General features: G+C 38.6%; 2 long non-coding RNA genes across 3 annotated transcripts; one reads left to right on the forward strand and one right to left on the reverse strand.

The window, feature by feature from the left end:
• Positions 1-1,008: 1,008 nt before the first annotated feature.
• On the reverse strand, positions 1,009-10,026 carry LOC120391314. Its single transcript, XR_005591263.1, has 3 exons — positions 9,918-10,026; positions 8,858-8,905; positions 1,009-1,218 (listed from the first exon to the last, which is right to left on the reverse strand). It is a non-coding gene; the product is annotated as an uncharacterized LOC120391314 (long non-coding RNA).
• A 793-nt stretch (positions 10,027-10,819) lies between these two features.
• On the forward strand, positions 10,820-15,873 carry LOC120395762. Of its 2 annotated transcripts, XR_005592770.1 has the most exons (4): positions 10,820-10,877; positions 12,041-12,301; positions 12,592-12,699; positions 15,747-15,873. It is a non-coding gene; the product is annotated as an uncharacterized LOC120395762 (long non-coding RNA). The 2 variants fall into 2 exon arrangements; XR_005592769.1 differs by lacking the exon at positions 10,820-10,877 and having other exon boundaries at positions 11,752-12,301.
• Positions 15,874-16,121: the final 248 nt, after the last annotated feature.

Below are 16,121 nucleotides of genomic sequence, written 5' to 3' on the forward strand. Positions count from 1 at the left end.
TGCATAGTTTACCCCAATTGTGATCTACAGATTTCCTGAGAACTCACTGAATACTAAGGGTACGTCTATACTACCCACTGGATCGGCGGGTAGTAATCGATCTATCAGGGATCAATTTATCGCATATCATCTAGATGGGATAAATCGATCTGTGAATTGATGCCCATACTCCACCTTGGCAGGAGGAGTAAGTAGCATTGACAGGGGAGCTGTGCCATTGACAGGGGAGCTGCGGCAGTCGCCATGAGGACAGCCAGGTAAGTCGAACTAAGATACTTCGACTACACAAATAGCGTAGCTGAAGTTGCGTATCTTAGATTGATTTTCCTCCCCCACCCCCGCCCCAGTGTAGACCAGCCCTAAGAGTGACTTTTTATTGATGTAGGTACTAAATGTAATAGAAGTTATAAATCAAATATTTGTATTAAGTTCATAAGCTCTCTACTAAATATTAAAAGTAAAAATAGGAAAATAGTTATATTTTCTGTGGAAACATCTTGTGCAGTAGAGAGAGAAAGTTGAGAGAAATCATAGTGAAAGAAAGGAATGAAATAACATTGAATAGTTCCTTTGGCTGCAATGGTATTACTTTCATTCCATCAAGCTAAACGTGTATCAGTCTTTTCAGGACTGAAGTTTACTTAGATTACTTAGAATTTTTTCTCTTGTTTGGTTTGGTTTATTTATACTGGTCTCTAATAGTTAACCTTGATTTATTTTTACACCTAATCTTTAGAAACTATAAAGTTTGTCAAAATCAAATGTTTATTTTGTTAGGGTTTATGCATTATTAAACAGATGGAAATCAAAACTGGATTTGTGAATAATTCTAATCTTATATTTATAGCTTTCATAAATATTCCAGTCTGACAAGTCACACTGGAATAAAAAACAATGAGGCACTGTAAATTTCTAGATCAGGACATCTGGTTTATGGGGCATGATAAAAGATTAATGAGAAGTGCGCATTAATTAACAAAACATTTTTCAGTTGTAAAGTTGGTTCTGTCAGTGAATTTTATTCAACATCCTGAAATGTGGAAGGACTAGAACAAGACAATGCTGCTCATTTGATGTTTGTACAGATTTTTTTTTTAAATCCTTCTTGTGTGGAAGAATTTGAAGCACAGAATAAAGACTTCATTTAGCCCAAGTTTGAAGAGTGCCAGACCTTAGGCCTTCTGAGGATTCTATGCAGCTTTCATTCTTTCAGTAGATCTAGAGAACCACAAACAGGCAGAAAGATGACTCTAAGGATAAAATTACAAAGCACTGTTTGAAGAGATGAGGAGAAAATTATTTGGGGTGTATTGAGTACTATTTTTTTGCACAAACTGAAAGTTATCCAACACTGTAAGGGAAAAAGATTTGGAGAACAGATTGAAGCAATACATTCCCCAAAAGGAGTAGAAGGGGCTGATGCAGACAATCTAGAAATAAATAGTACGATATGAAGAGGGGATATGGATTGAATTTTAGGAAATTGAGATCAGGAAAAAGGGAATCCTGCTTTATTTAAACCCATAGACTGAACTCGTGGGACGGGAGAAGAAAATAAAGCTGAAAGTCAGTCTTCAAAACAGTACTGTGGATTCTGTCACACTGAGGAGGTCTTCAACACACAGGGTGGAGACAATAGATGAGGAAATGATTGGTATGATCCAAAGGGCTAAGCCCCTCTTGGCAGTAACTGCAATAATGGCTATTTTAAAATGAAGCAAAATGAGTGTAACTGACATGCTATAGGTGCAGAAATGGGGGAATAGAACACTGAAGGAAATGTAACTAATATGGAAGTGTAAGATAAAGTAGAGACTTTGCTTATTTTAAAGGCTCCTGTTAGTAGTTTTCCTGCCACCGCTTCCTTTCTCACCCTCAGGACGCAAGTTACAACCATTTGTGTGTCAAGTGAATTCCAGACTGGTGCAAGTGTCACTACTTTACCCCTTACATCTATTTTCTCATCTACTTGCACAAAGGGCCAACATCTCCTCTTGGTTACCTTAGTGTAACTCTCAAGTGACTTCATTAAATCAGTGGTGGTACTTCAGCTTTGCACTAGTATCACAGAAAGCAGATTTTTATCCTTTAGCATGTAACACATGCCAGTTTATGGAACTGAAACAGGACTTGGCTCACATTTCCTTGGGAGCTGTGCCCACCCATGGCGTGTCTGGATTTTTCCCTCTTAAGTAACCAGGAAACTCTTACTAATACTTTAGATTTCAGGATTTCATGTATCTTATGTCTTTATATAGTGCCAATCAATATAATAGCTAAGGCCCAGAGATATATACAAAGATACCCCAAGGGTATGTAGGCACCTAAATACCTTTTCAGATTAGGACCTAAGTGCTGACAGCTGGGGCCAATTTAATCTCTGGTGTTGACCTAATGTAATGAAGTCAATGGGAGTTACCCTGGGGTGAATTTGGTCCCTGAAATATAAAGGAAAGCTCCACTGAATTGCTCAATATTTCAATAGCCATTTACTACTTACATGGTTTATGAAAAGTCATTTCCATGATGAGAAACTCAGTTTGAAACAAACCTTCATAATTTCATTCTTCTCACTCAGAGAAGTCTGCACTGCAAGTATGTGTTAATCACCTAAAACTAAACATTAATCCTATTAACCTACTTCCAGCGTTTGAAGCTTGTTACATTACATTAATGTAATAGCAATAAAAAAGCCCCTCTCCCTCCACTTTCATAAACGTTTTATTCCACAGAAAGCTATTCCCTTGTCGCTGGAGGGTTCAATGTATTTGCAAAAGTGAAAGTTATTTTCATTTGTATCCATTTAAGCTCAGTGATAAAAACCTCTCTCTTTTCTTCTTGTAACCTATAATGGGCTATCCTCCAGGAATCTGCTAGCAAGCACTGGAGCTAGCAAGCACTGGAGCACTTGAATCCTTGCCAGCTTGAAGTCTTAAGGGAATGATCCTACTGAGAAATATTTCTGCCCTTAATCAAGATTTGTATTTATTTATTTGAGAAGGACTGACTTCAGAGTTCAGTGCAATTCTACTCTGAGAATTGATTGTTAAAAAAAAATCAGAAAACACATCAATCCACAGCCTTTGTTCTCATGTGTTCCAAATGAGATCTGTTAAATGTAGGCACTAAGTTTTCACTGTTCTTCTGCTGTTAATACAGTAGAACAACCACATCTCAAAGAGTGAAGTGGATTCTGTTTTTAGTGATTTGTCACCTATTTAATTTTGTACTAAGGTCCAGAAGCAAGGCAAAACTCTACATTAAAATAATTGGATTGCAACAGTACAAATGATGGCAGTCTCATGAGTGTGGACTGTGACATCTGAGAGAACATATGACCTCTTACCAAAGTGTCTGGCACATTGTGGGAACCCCTGGAAATAAATAAACGTGGGCTGCAGAATCTTTGATGGTGATATACAGGCTAGAAATAATGCAACTTGACTTTCCAGTTGCAAATGAGTATAGTTTGTTCATAAAATGAAAACTGGTATGTTGAGAAAATTAGACTGAAATAAATCAAGCAAATAAATATGGACGCTATCAGTGTGCCTAGTTACAGGAGTCCATTCGCTGAGCACAACAGCAAATTTGTGATCTTATCTTATAGACGCTATCGTGAGTAGTTGAATTGATTATTGCTAATGCGTACAACATGCTTCTATCTAGGTATTCCAGGCTGGTGGAATCTTCACAGATACATGACTGCCTGCCAGAAAAAAATAAGTGCTCACTGGTTCATCAACGTTTCCATGAACTTTCATTAGGGAATCCCTGCTCTTCTAGCTAGTGCTATCATTAGGGCCTTGTCTCTAGAAGAAAGTTACACCAGTTTAACTTAAGGTGTGATTTTTAAATGGATTTAGGTAAACTAGTGCACAAGGCTGTGTGGACACTCATTTCAGTTTAAACCAGGTGTATTTTGGTTTAGTTCAAGTCAGTTAGGAACCAGTTTAAACTAAACTGAACTAAGAATGTCCCCACAAAGGTCTGAACTAAATTAAGTTAAACTGGTGTGACTTTTCTCATGCTCACAAGGCCTAGGAGAAATTCAGTGCTCACACCCATCCCTGAACAACTGCCCCATCTCTCAAGAGAGAGAGCTTGGATATCACTGTACTCTTTCAGCAGCACAATCTTCCTACCCCTGAAACTGTGGTCAGGCTGCGACAAAATGTTCACATACTGCAGGTGGGATACATCTTTCTCCTTAGCAAAAATTCTCTGAGCTCAGAGCATATCTTAAAATGTTTTTAAAGGGGAAATAAAAGTCACAGTGCTCATTGAAGACATAGCTGTGACCTCTGTGTGCACCATAATAAACTGACCTCTGTCCCATTGGAGCAGTACTAAAGTAATTCAGGATTTAGAATCCACTACCACATGTACGTTCACTTGTGTGGCATGGTGCTATCTCTGCCATCACTGAAATCTACTATGGGCACCTGGGCTCCTATTTACCCTAAGGAAGGGAATGAGATTGTTTGTGGAGAAAAGAGGCAGAGAAATTTGTAGGGAAGGTAAGCAGAGAAACTGCAAGACTTGAATGGGGAAGAGGGAGGTGATCCTCTACTCCACTAATTATGGCCTTGGGACAAGCTAAGGAATGGCAGATGCCATGATCCACCTCTACATTTAATACATAGATTTCATTGCCAGACCATCACACCACCATTCAGTTCATTTCCATGTGGCACAAGCCTTTCAACACTGAAATGAAGGTGGCACCTGTACTTCCTCCCCATCGGATGTAACTCTGTCATTGTCATAGTGGAAGTACCACGATCCTTCTTCACATTTCCCTTTTCCATCCCCCAAGGCTGTAACCCCCTTAGTGCCAGATCCCAGGCACTACCTCCCAGTTCACTCTGCACTTGCTGTAACTCTGTCAGTACCAGAGCACAGGAATCATATTCTCCTGCCTCCCATTCATGAAGACCATGAAAAATCTAAGTTCCACTCACAGAACTGGTTGCTTTATAAGCATTTGCAGCCTCTTAGTTTTCATCTATTGATTTTTTTGTTTTTTTATAGAGAAAACTAAGGCAATTCTAGACAAAAAAAATGTAGGTAAATTTAGAGTTAATGCCTTAAATAGTTAATTTAAAACATTAGATCATTTTACTTATAACAGTAATCAATATTTGAAAGCCAAACAACTCAGTAATGATTTCACAACCTTAAATCTAATCTTATATTAACACCCAAATTCTGCCTTTCTACCTCTTAATGCCAACTACCATACTTCATCTTCATTTCCCATACAGAAATAAGAACAATTTCATACCTATCTCAAACTAACCACAGACCCAACTCTAGCTGATGGCAAACCACACCATTCTCTCCTCTTTTCCATGTTCCCCTGTAAAAACAACCCTCTTGGTGCAATTCATCACTCTGTGTAATCTGTTCTGCTCCAGCCACCCTATAATCTAGAAACCTTATTGTGTGCACCTCATATAATTCTAAAAGCCAGCTCTCCAGAAACCAGTCTTATATGCATCTTTACTTCATCCACCCTTCTCCAAACTATGAGAAATTAACCTAATCATTCTACACAGGCTGAGTTGTGCATAGCCTGTAATATAATTTCAATATGTCATTAATTTCACTTATTTGAAAAGCTTTTAAAGTCGTTTTAATACTTAGTAATTTTCATCATGAATGTCTGGTTAGATGAACAGGGCAGAGAGGATACAAGGTTAGGATTCAGATTGTTTGTGAAACTTTAAATCTCACTTTCCTGTCTTTCAAACCTCCCTGACCCCCCTGAATCATACTCCGAAACAGTAATGTTTTCTTGGACTTTGTCCTGTTGAGGCCTTCTGAGAGCTAGGTTGATTATCATCCATGTGTACGCCTGGAGGGAAGCATAACTCGATGTTCCACAGTAGTGTATGAATGGGTGTCGTTAGAGCCAGTAGTCTATTCCAGTGGTGACTTGTTGACTTCCATAGCAACCAAGCCTTGGAGTGTTCAGAGCTATAGCCATAGAATGCTGTGGAGGGTTTTGTTCACAAATATTTTTTTATCATCTTTTTGTTTATATAGAAACACGGGCAATGAAAATTCTCAAGCACTTGCAGTACAAGTAAGAACACTTCTGGACTACGGTAGTAAAAATGATATCTAGGTATGTTGTGCTACATGCTGCCCTCATACATTTCTAGGAACTTAAAGAGAGTGCACATAAATATGGTGTTGTGCATTAAACAGGCAATGGAATAATTTTTTTTATTATTATTTGGTTTCTTCTTTTCAGATTGTGCATGAAGATCAACTTAGCATGACAGGAGGCATTGCCCCTGGCTCAGATATGCTTGTTTTCTGTATATGTTCAGTGAAAAGGAAGCCAAGTGTTCAAATCCATCCTTAGCCTATTGCTAAGTGTTCTTCAGCTAGGTCTTGTACTGTGCGGATGGACTAAGATGGATTGCAAAAACCAAGTCCTTTTATTCCCTGCAGCTGAATGGCCCCAGCTGTTTTCTTTCTTTCAATATGCTCTTCCTAATACTTCTTTCCCACACTTAAAAATCCCAACACCAGACCCCAGTAGCTATGAAACATACCTCTGTGCTGGGTTCCAATTGCAGCTGATTTCAAATCTTACCCATTCTGGTATGTTTATCCTTGAGACTTATGAAATTGGATTTCAGTGTTACTTCTGTGCCCATCAGAAAAAAGGCCTCCTGTTAGCCTAACAGGCTTTTCAAAGGTAGAGGGGCCATTGTGGGATAGAATTGGTGATCGTGAGACCAGGAGTTGGGGCCTGTTGAGGGGTTGGGGGAGAATGACAAGAGCCTTATTTGAAAGTTGTAGGACGACAAGGTAGAAACTGTGGCCTTGCTGGGCGACAGAACACTGGAGTGTGTGTTAAAAGCACAGCCCTGCGATATGGATTGTGTCAGATGTGAAGGGGTGCCACCCTAACAGTATCTCCGAACAATGCTGGTCTAGCCAGAATGTAGAGGAAAGAGCTGAGGATATCCCCATCTTCCCAGCTTGCAGCAGGAAGGCTAACACCATTGTCTGTGCTAGCCAGGAGGAGTCTTTCTAGGCCTTGGGCTCAAGGCCTGCTATAGTGCCTGGCCACATGCAGAGGCGTATAGTTGGGGGAAGAGGGAGACTTCTTGCACACCCATGCACGCCCAGACACAATCTGTCCCAGAAAGAAGGTTGAGGAATTCTTTTGTGAATTGATCCAAATCTGAAAAATGACTTGGGTTCAGTTTGTGGGAAAGCTAATCTGATTTCATATGGTTCTTATTGTTCCTGAACCAGTCAGCCTATTTGTACCCTTAAACCTGCAATGAACCCAAGCATCCTACAGAAAATCCTTCATGACCTCATAAGACTGCCTAAAATCCACTCCCTCCAAGGGCTCCATATTCCCAAAGATTGGGTTCAAATCTCAACACAAAAAGACTACTTAATTATTTTTGAATTAGCAACGTTTGGAACCTCTTTTAGTACAAATTCAAACTACTAACGTTCATTTCCTAGCCCTACCTGCAGAGAACTTCAGATGATGTGTTTCCATTTAATTTTCTCCTTTGAAAGCTGAGTACCTATAGTTACCTGCATGATGGAGGTGATAATATATATTCCCAGAAGTGATAGCTGCAGTAAAGAACTACACTTGCTGTGAAGATCAAAGGATCAGCTATATCAAAAAGTCACCAGAGCTGAGGAGAGCACTTTACTACTCAAAATTCCTTGCTGAGGTATCTGCGAGCTGTGGAGGAATGATGGAAAAAAAGCACTGTCCATGCTGTGCTAGTGAATCAGCAGGACATTAATTTGTTGTGTTTTATTTGTAGGCTAGGAAAGTCCAAATAAGCCTCATGAATTATCAATGGGAAAGGTTATCACTTTATATAAATGCACACAATACTTGTTCACTCCAGTTCAATGTGGACATTGCTGCACTGGAGTTTAAATCTTTACATTAGTTTTCTCCCCCACCCCTATTTTTCTTTTTTATTTTTTGATATCTCAAATGTAACAAGTAATGGCCTGGCTTAAGTGAAAAATTATTTGGGTTTCCAACAGGGTGGACTAATATCAAACAGACAGCTCCATCTAGTGGTATAATTAGACATCATTTTGAATTTACACCATTGTCTTGTTGCACAAGACACTCCTAGCAAGAAATTATTTTGGCTAAAAACATTTGTCTTAACTGTGGTCACAACAGGTAGAAAACATGATTACTTAGTGAATCATATGTTACTTGAAATAGTATATACAAGAAACTATATAAAAGGTTTTTTTCATCTATACATTCTTTTAAAAGCAGCTGAAGTTGTGTGATGGTGAGAGCCATATAGACTGTATCTGCTGTTTAACTTTAAGACTCTATTTCCTTTTGTGTAGCCCTTTCCTCCAAGAAACATAATCAGAAGCTAGCACTATGAACAGCACTAGAGCAGAAGATGTAATTCTCTAAAGATTCATATGCAGTTAAACTAGGAATATTTTAGGGTGCTAGGTATTGATAGGATTAAAGAAGTGATCCAGTATGTTTGAAGTTGTTTCTGCTGAGTGGCAACAAAGTTTTAAAAAGAACATAGACTTAGCAAAACTTTACTGTTGTGTTCTTAGATAATTAAACAATGTCATTCTAAAGGTTACTGTTCTCCAACCAATTATCACTTCATTGTTTTGAATTACTTTTTTATAGATTAATTAATGTTGGGATAATAAATTTACTACATCCTGGATTTTAATAAAACATTTGATACTTTGGCTCATAAACTCTTACCTGACCAATTAATTCATATCAGCTTGGATATGAACACTGTCACATGAAATTAAAACCACCAGAAGGGCCACAAAAAAGATTAATAATACTCACCAGTGTATTGAGTTGCAAGGGAGGTCTCTCGTGGGGTATCACAGACATCTGTGTTAGAACCCAAATTATTTAATATCTTCATTAATTATCTCGAAGAAGGAATAAACAGCAAACTAATTAGATTCCTAGATTATACTAAACTGGGAGGTGTTTGGCGCATTAGTGAGGGCAGTGAAATAACACAAAGGGAAACAGAGAGCTCAGAAATAGGACAAAGTAACAAAATGAGATTTGAAATGTCAGTTAATTAAATATGGGGGGAGGGGAAATAAATTTAATGGGAAACAAAATTGGCAGACCCACATGATAACAGCAAATTAGATAAGTCTGCAAACTCATATGGCAGAAAAAAATAGCCAGTGCCACTCTGAGGTATAGACAAAAAGGTATTCAACCATGGAGCAGAAAAGTGATAGTTTCTCTCAACAAAGCTCTGCTGAGGCTGAATTTATAATACAGCATTCAGAACGTAGGCCCTGATCCTGCACCAGTAAAGTCAATGAGAGTTTGTCATTGACTTTAAAGCGCATATGATCAAGCACCTGAATTTCAGGGGAGTTTTCAAAGCTGTCTACTATTTATAATGTCCCAGATATCTACATCTGATTTCATAAAAGATACAAGGGGAAAAGGGTAGAACTGGTTAAAATATGGAAAATGTATTTGACAAAATAAAACTAAAACCTTTCACACAATGGTAAGAGCATTATAAGGTACAAAGCCAAGACTTTGGCATCTTCTAATAGTTATTTGTAAAATCATGTGATCTGGAGAGGTTTAAATCCCTAAAAGAGGTGTATAAGGCAATTACAAGATAATAGCATCTTCCTTGTTCTAAAAGGTTTTTGTACTTTTGTCCACAGCATTTTGGGGAAATATTGGCAATGTGATACGAGGTTGTGAAAGGGAAATATCCAGGAAATCTATCCAGAGAATTGGTAGGATATAATGCTAGTCACTATGGGACGGATTTTTAAAGAAATCCAGGCAGCTAAAGATGTAGGTAGATAGATGCCTAGTGGGTTTTACATTAGAGCTGGGTAGGAAACAGTGTTCTTACCTGTGTCCCAAAAGCCCCTTAATATCAACTGGCAAGGAGGTTGCAAGAACATCCTGATTCTGATATTTACATTCTGATTCACCAAAGAATGTCATGTGAGGTTTTAAATGAAAGCTAGGGTCACAATGGTCATTGATATCATTGTGACATATATATATACACACACACACAACTTCTTACATAGTATTTGTGTGTGTATATATATATGCATGAAAATATATTCTTAAATTCTGTATCACAGCAGAGGTGGAGACACAGATTTTCTGTCAGACAAAATATATTTATTCATCTGTTTCTCTGCCATATGTTAATTAAGCATTGTGAGCTAACACAATGGATGCCCATTCGCAAATGAAGTTATCAAAGAGATGTAAAGTCAACAGGGAAAAGAACACAGGAAAAAGAAGTGGTGGGAGTTATACTGTCTCTGAGCACAGATAATGAACTTTGGGGATATAAGTAGAATGCAAAAAAACCCAACCAAACAAAAAAAAAAACCCGCATCCTGCACCTAGGAAGTAAATGGGTAGTGCATTTACATTCAAGAAAACCAGATCTCTGCTTATCTTGATGGAGAATGCTGCAAAAGGCTTTGGGTGAGGTAAACTTCATTAGACAGGACATTAGCCTGTTTAAGTTAAATTTAGTCTCTAGAAAGCATGTTATGATTGTTTTATGTTACCTTTTGTTTCCATTATCCTTACTCATTATCACTTGAATCTTCAGTAGAAAGCTTATCCTTGTTTTCACTATACATCTATCTAAGGGTAGGTCTATACTTACCGCGCGGGTCGACGTGGAGAGTTCGACTTCTCGGAGTTCGAACTATTGCGTCTAATCAAGACGCGATAGTTCGAACTCCCCACGCACTCCGGTCGATTCCGGAACTCCACCACCACGAACGGCAGTGGCGGAGTCGACCTTGGAGCCGCGGACTTCAATCCCACGGCGTCTGGACAGGTGAGTAGCCCGAATTAAGGTACTTCGGCTTCAGCTACGCTATTCGCGTAGCTGAAGTCGCGTACCTTAGTTCGATTTCCCCCCTCCCCTTAGTGTAGACCAGGCCTAAGTGCTGTGATATTAAGCAAGGGGTTGATCCTGAGTTGAATAATACAAGCTGGTATGTTCATTGTTCCCTAGTGGGTGGTGGACTTATTATTTCTGTGAGTGTTCAGTGGGTAAGGAGCTGGACACAAGAGGGGAATGCTTCAAAAGAACTTGGGGACTAGGGTACACCTATTAACCTGCAAAGCAAGTAAGGACTGACATAGCATGGACAAGAGCATAGGGAGCTCACACCTAGTTAAGTACAAGGAAGTCTCCCTCAAGCTGGAGGCAGGGGGTAACAAAGTGATCCCAGTTCCCCCAGCGCCATCACAACATCTCATGAAAATTTTAGTCATTTCAGAAATGTTTTTCATTTTACAAGGGGATGAAATTGAGCTCTCACCCCTGAACAATCAATAGTCTGGTGGTCAGGGCATGTAGCTGGCTAGTAACAAACCTGGGTTTGAGGCCTTGGTGTGGATTATAATCTAGGTCTCTCAAACAGCCCGAACCCTTAGGCTATTGGCTGCTCTGGAGCCTCTTTTTTCTCTCTCTGAGCAGAAATTCCATTGTGAACCTGAGAAACTTTTTCTGACTAAAACTTAGTCAAACCAGGTGCATTCTCCAACAAGTTTCTATTTTGACAAAAAAGTTTCATCAGAAAATTCTCAGTCAACTTTACTTTAGAAAAGCACTTAGGTGTGGTGCCTAGGCACTTTTATAAATCCTACTGGGTGCCTACCTGTATTTTTAGTCACTTAAATATATTTCAAAATCTGCCCCTAAATTCCAGTCCTACTCTTATTAAATCGCAAAACTCCCATTGACTCCAGTGGTGTAAAATCAGGCACTAGAACACAAGTTCCTTCTCATGGAAAGAAACAAGTGGAGAATTAGGATAAGTGTTTACCTGAGTCTTCTAAAACAAAATATATGCAAAATGCTGAGGGGTTGCCACGGTATGGGGAATAAACTTCCAGTTTTCTGACACTGTCCTAAATTGAAAGGCTCCTGAGTAAAAATTTAAAATAAATAAATGCGAGAACTACTACAAGAACTCTATTTTCCTGTGATAGGATATACAAAGCCATGCTCGAGAGGAGGGGGTTAAGGAGATGGTCTGGGATCAGGCCACCCCATTCCACTGCACCTGCAAAGCCTGCACAGGCTAAAGGAGAGCTCAAAAAAGGGAGATGAGTAGCTCACTGGCTGGCAGACGGTGGAGGTGAGCTGATCTGTACTCCTGGAAAGGAACATCACAGGAGCTCTTGCTGCCAGAGGCCTGTCTATAGTCATCTGACCAAACCTGTAAAGAAGGGACCTGTAACTCTCTGAAGGTTAGAGACTTTATCTTTGTGTTCTTTGCTCTGTGGGAAGAAAGGGATCTGGTAGGAAGTGATCCAGGGAGGCAGCTGTATAGCACCTGAGGGTGCATGACTTTGCTGCCTACCATTGGGTCCTGAATTGGCTCCTGGTGGAGAGGGTGGGCCTGAGCTCCCGTATCAATCAGAGGTCTATCCCATTGTGGGGAACATATTTGGGGAAGACTCTGAAAAGGTGAGGAGCCCTGAATCTATTGCTTACCATGAAAGTCTCCTTTTTATTGGTTTCTTTATATTGGGCTTAGTCCCCGAAAGGACAGAACACCACAGGGCGAAGTGGTAGTAAGAATGACTTCCTCCCAGGCATTCGCCAAACTGCCACATTCCTGCCTGACCATGGGGCAGCACTGGTGGTGAGTGTTCCCCTTCATATTCCCAAATTCCTGTTGTTGTTTTTAGGAAAATATCCTCATTAGCTGAAGTTGGACAAATATAGATACCTGTTTTAAATTGTTGGGACTGCCATGTAGAAAGGTATGTCATTACCGTGGTCACAAAAATACTATCTAAAGAAATATGGTCCCATTAAAATAATGGACCAACTTACAGCGTATAGTTTAGGACTGAACTACTGGAGAAATGCTAGACCAAGAGGGGTGAACTGATTTTAGAAATATCTGATATAGCTTTAAGAATAACAATGGTTTAGATTTCTGAAGTAGTGCAGGGGATTTAGATACATGTCTCCCAGTTAAGTAAATTGTCTTTGAAAATCTGTGTGTTTACTTAATGAAATTCATAACCTATACTTCCCCATTGCTTCTATACCCCCTTAGTCTTTATATCTACCACTCTCTTTTTTTAATACTTATGGGAGAAAATGTACTGTCAACAATTCTGTTTATCCTTTAAAAAAAGAAAAAAGAAAAGGGGGGCATACTAGAGTTCCATAGGAAAAAAAGAAGATTCGGGGACCTGTGAGATGAAACAAAATATATAAGATACACACAACTAAGACATAGCAAGGTTATAATTAGGTACATGTATTTGAAGGAATACAAGAAGGAAGTGGAATTATTTAGGAAGTTGCAACTAGAATAATCTAAAAGGAGGAAAAAAGCTGAACATCAGGAAAACCTTCTTTCCTTATAGTAACTAGTAGATTGTAGCACAGTCTTCCAAAAGAAGCTAGAGCTGGTTGGGAATTTTCCATAAGAATGATTTTCTGACAAAAATACCACTTTTGCTATATTGAAATTTTCCTGCAGGATAGAGAGTGAAACTGAGAAGAGCCTTCCAGGCAGGCAGCTGGGAAGCTGAAAAAAATCTGGTTTGGGTTTTCTGAAAATTAATTTTTTCTGGAAATCCCTTTCTTCCTGAGAACAATTTCATGTTTTGACTTCTTGTCATGATTTGGGATTATTATTAATTATTATTATTTTATTTTAAAAAGTAAATTTTTTTTGCATGAAGGGACTTCCATTTTCCAGCCAGCTCTGGTTTGCAATTATTCAAAGTAGACTAAATAGACAACCAACAAATAACCATTTGGGAAATCCTGGATGGGCTGGATGACTTCAGTTTCCAGTGTCTGTCTACATTTGCAGAGAGGCTAGACTCCAAATTTTTCCATAGTCATTAAATGGCTGGTTTCATTATTGGATTCTGTCTTAACACTGCTGTCTGCTAAATGCTTGGCTAGAGAAATATGCAGATGTGTAAATTTCTTAGTACTTGAACCCGCTTCTATTGAAATTGAGGACAAATTTACCATTCATTTCAAAAGGTACAGGACTGATACACAGAAATGTAAACTAGAGCAAGACTTAAAGGTAGATATAAAGGAGATTGAATAGAAAACCATATGATCTAATGTTAAGAATACCTTTCATCACTCTCAAGTTCTTCTAGAACTGACATTTAGTTGGTATTGCTGGACTTCAGAAAGTGTTATAAAGCAGACTTAACAATAGATAAAAAATGCAAAAAACTTTAATTGCAGACACAACCTAACAACTGATTTTTCCTTTTACTCTACTCGAACGACCTAACTTTAAAAATGGGTTAAATATTTGCAAGGGCAAAATCTCTGCTGAATTCTCATCTCTTGTCTGATCAGTTTCTGGCCTTGTGGATACAGACTGCCATTTCTGTTTGCTCTAAATTGCATATCTAAAGCTTTAACAGCTTCTACTAGAAAGATGCTAAAAATGTCAGAGCTTTGTTTGCCTAAAAAGGCAGAATGATTTGCCCTGCTGCAAAAACCCTTTTTTTAATACTAAATATACAAGGCAAACTTGCTATCACACCCTCATTGAACGCCTGATCCAAAGTCCTTTGAAATGAATGGGAATATTTCCATTTACTTCAGTGGGCTTTAGACAAGATACAGAAAAAGTAGACTACTAATGTATTTCATATTAATGACTGATTTTCAAAATGTTTGTTAATGGCATGAGCTATTTGGGACATCTGGGAGTCTACACATCAGAGGCCTAATATTGGAACAGGTTGCTGGCATGAGTCAAGGCTGAGCAGAGCTGGAAATATTGTTGAAAAGCTTGTATCTGTTAGTGGAACTTTGCTTTTAATGTGCACTAAAATTCAACCCCAAATATGTCTAAAGGAAAGGGAATCTCAAATCTTGTTTAAAATATCTTTAAATAACCCCAAAACAGTGGGTACCTGACTACCAACTTCATTGCCATGGTATGAAAGGAAACTCTGCCAGGCTTTTCAAACCAATCTTTGTATAAGTCATATAGAATTAATATCCACATGTCACTGTAAATGTCATCTGTTTATCAAACTAATTACACTGAATTCATATGCAGTGATCCATAAAGGTTGCCTCCATTGTTGTACCAAACTTATCCTGCAGGTCACTAAAAGTAATAAATGGTTGAAAAACTTTTTATTTTAGTTTTTTCTAAATATAACTCTACAAAGAGGACTTATGCTGATTAAAGGCATATTATTAAAAAATATTCTCAAATATTCATTGAATTAATCAATGTGCGTTTGCTTCAACAGTATTTCAGACTCATTTTATTTGCCTTTCAGGAACATACATATGCATGAAATTTTGTACACAGGGATGTTTTGCAGAAAGTGTTGAATACATATTAGCATGTGAAAATCTTGCGCGGCCTTTTGAAAGCTCTTTGTGGGTCTGAATGTTGGAAAAGGAAGAAGGGAGGTTTTAGCATAGGAGCATGAGGAACAAAAATCAATCACTTATATTACAGCAGTTCATAGACCTCTGATAAGGATAGTGACCCCGTGGGAGTTAGGAACTGTACAAACCTGTCATAAATGACCCAAAGAACTTACAAACTAAGGCCTGCTTCCTCAAGGTACTTAAGCATATGTCTAGCTTTCAGCACATGAATAGTTCACTGAAATCAACAAGACTGCTCACATAGTTAGGCTTTACATTTTCTTTTTCTCAATATATAAGATTCCAGTCTCGCAGATGACTGCAAGGGATTCCTGCACCATTGCAGAATCCCACTGATGTCAGTGAAGATCTGTGAACAAGCAGAGGGGTTCCCATGCACTACCAGTTGCAAGATCAGGAGTTAAACAAGCAAGATATTTAGATATTGAATCTCTATCATGCCTCCAGCCCGGTCATTATCAGTCAACAGTTAATAAATATTTCAACAAACATGATGTGATTACTTTTACAACTATGATACTCCAGGCAAGGCACTGCAACTGTTTTAACATGCTAAGGCCAGCTTCAATATCAGCAAAATTCAGACTTGCTTAGGAAGTGACTCACTGCAGAGGAAATCTGTAGATCTCAAGTAGAAAGGTTCTGCAAGGGGTT

This window comes from Mauremys reevesii, linkage group 1 (genome assembly GCF_016161935.1).
Source record: "Mauremys reevesii isolate NIE-2019 linkage group 1, ASM1616193v1, whole genome shotgun sequence".
NCBI lineage: Eukaryota > Metazoa > Chordata > Testudines > Geoemydidae > Mauremys > Mauremys reevesii.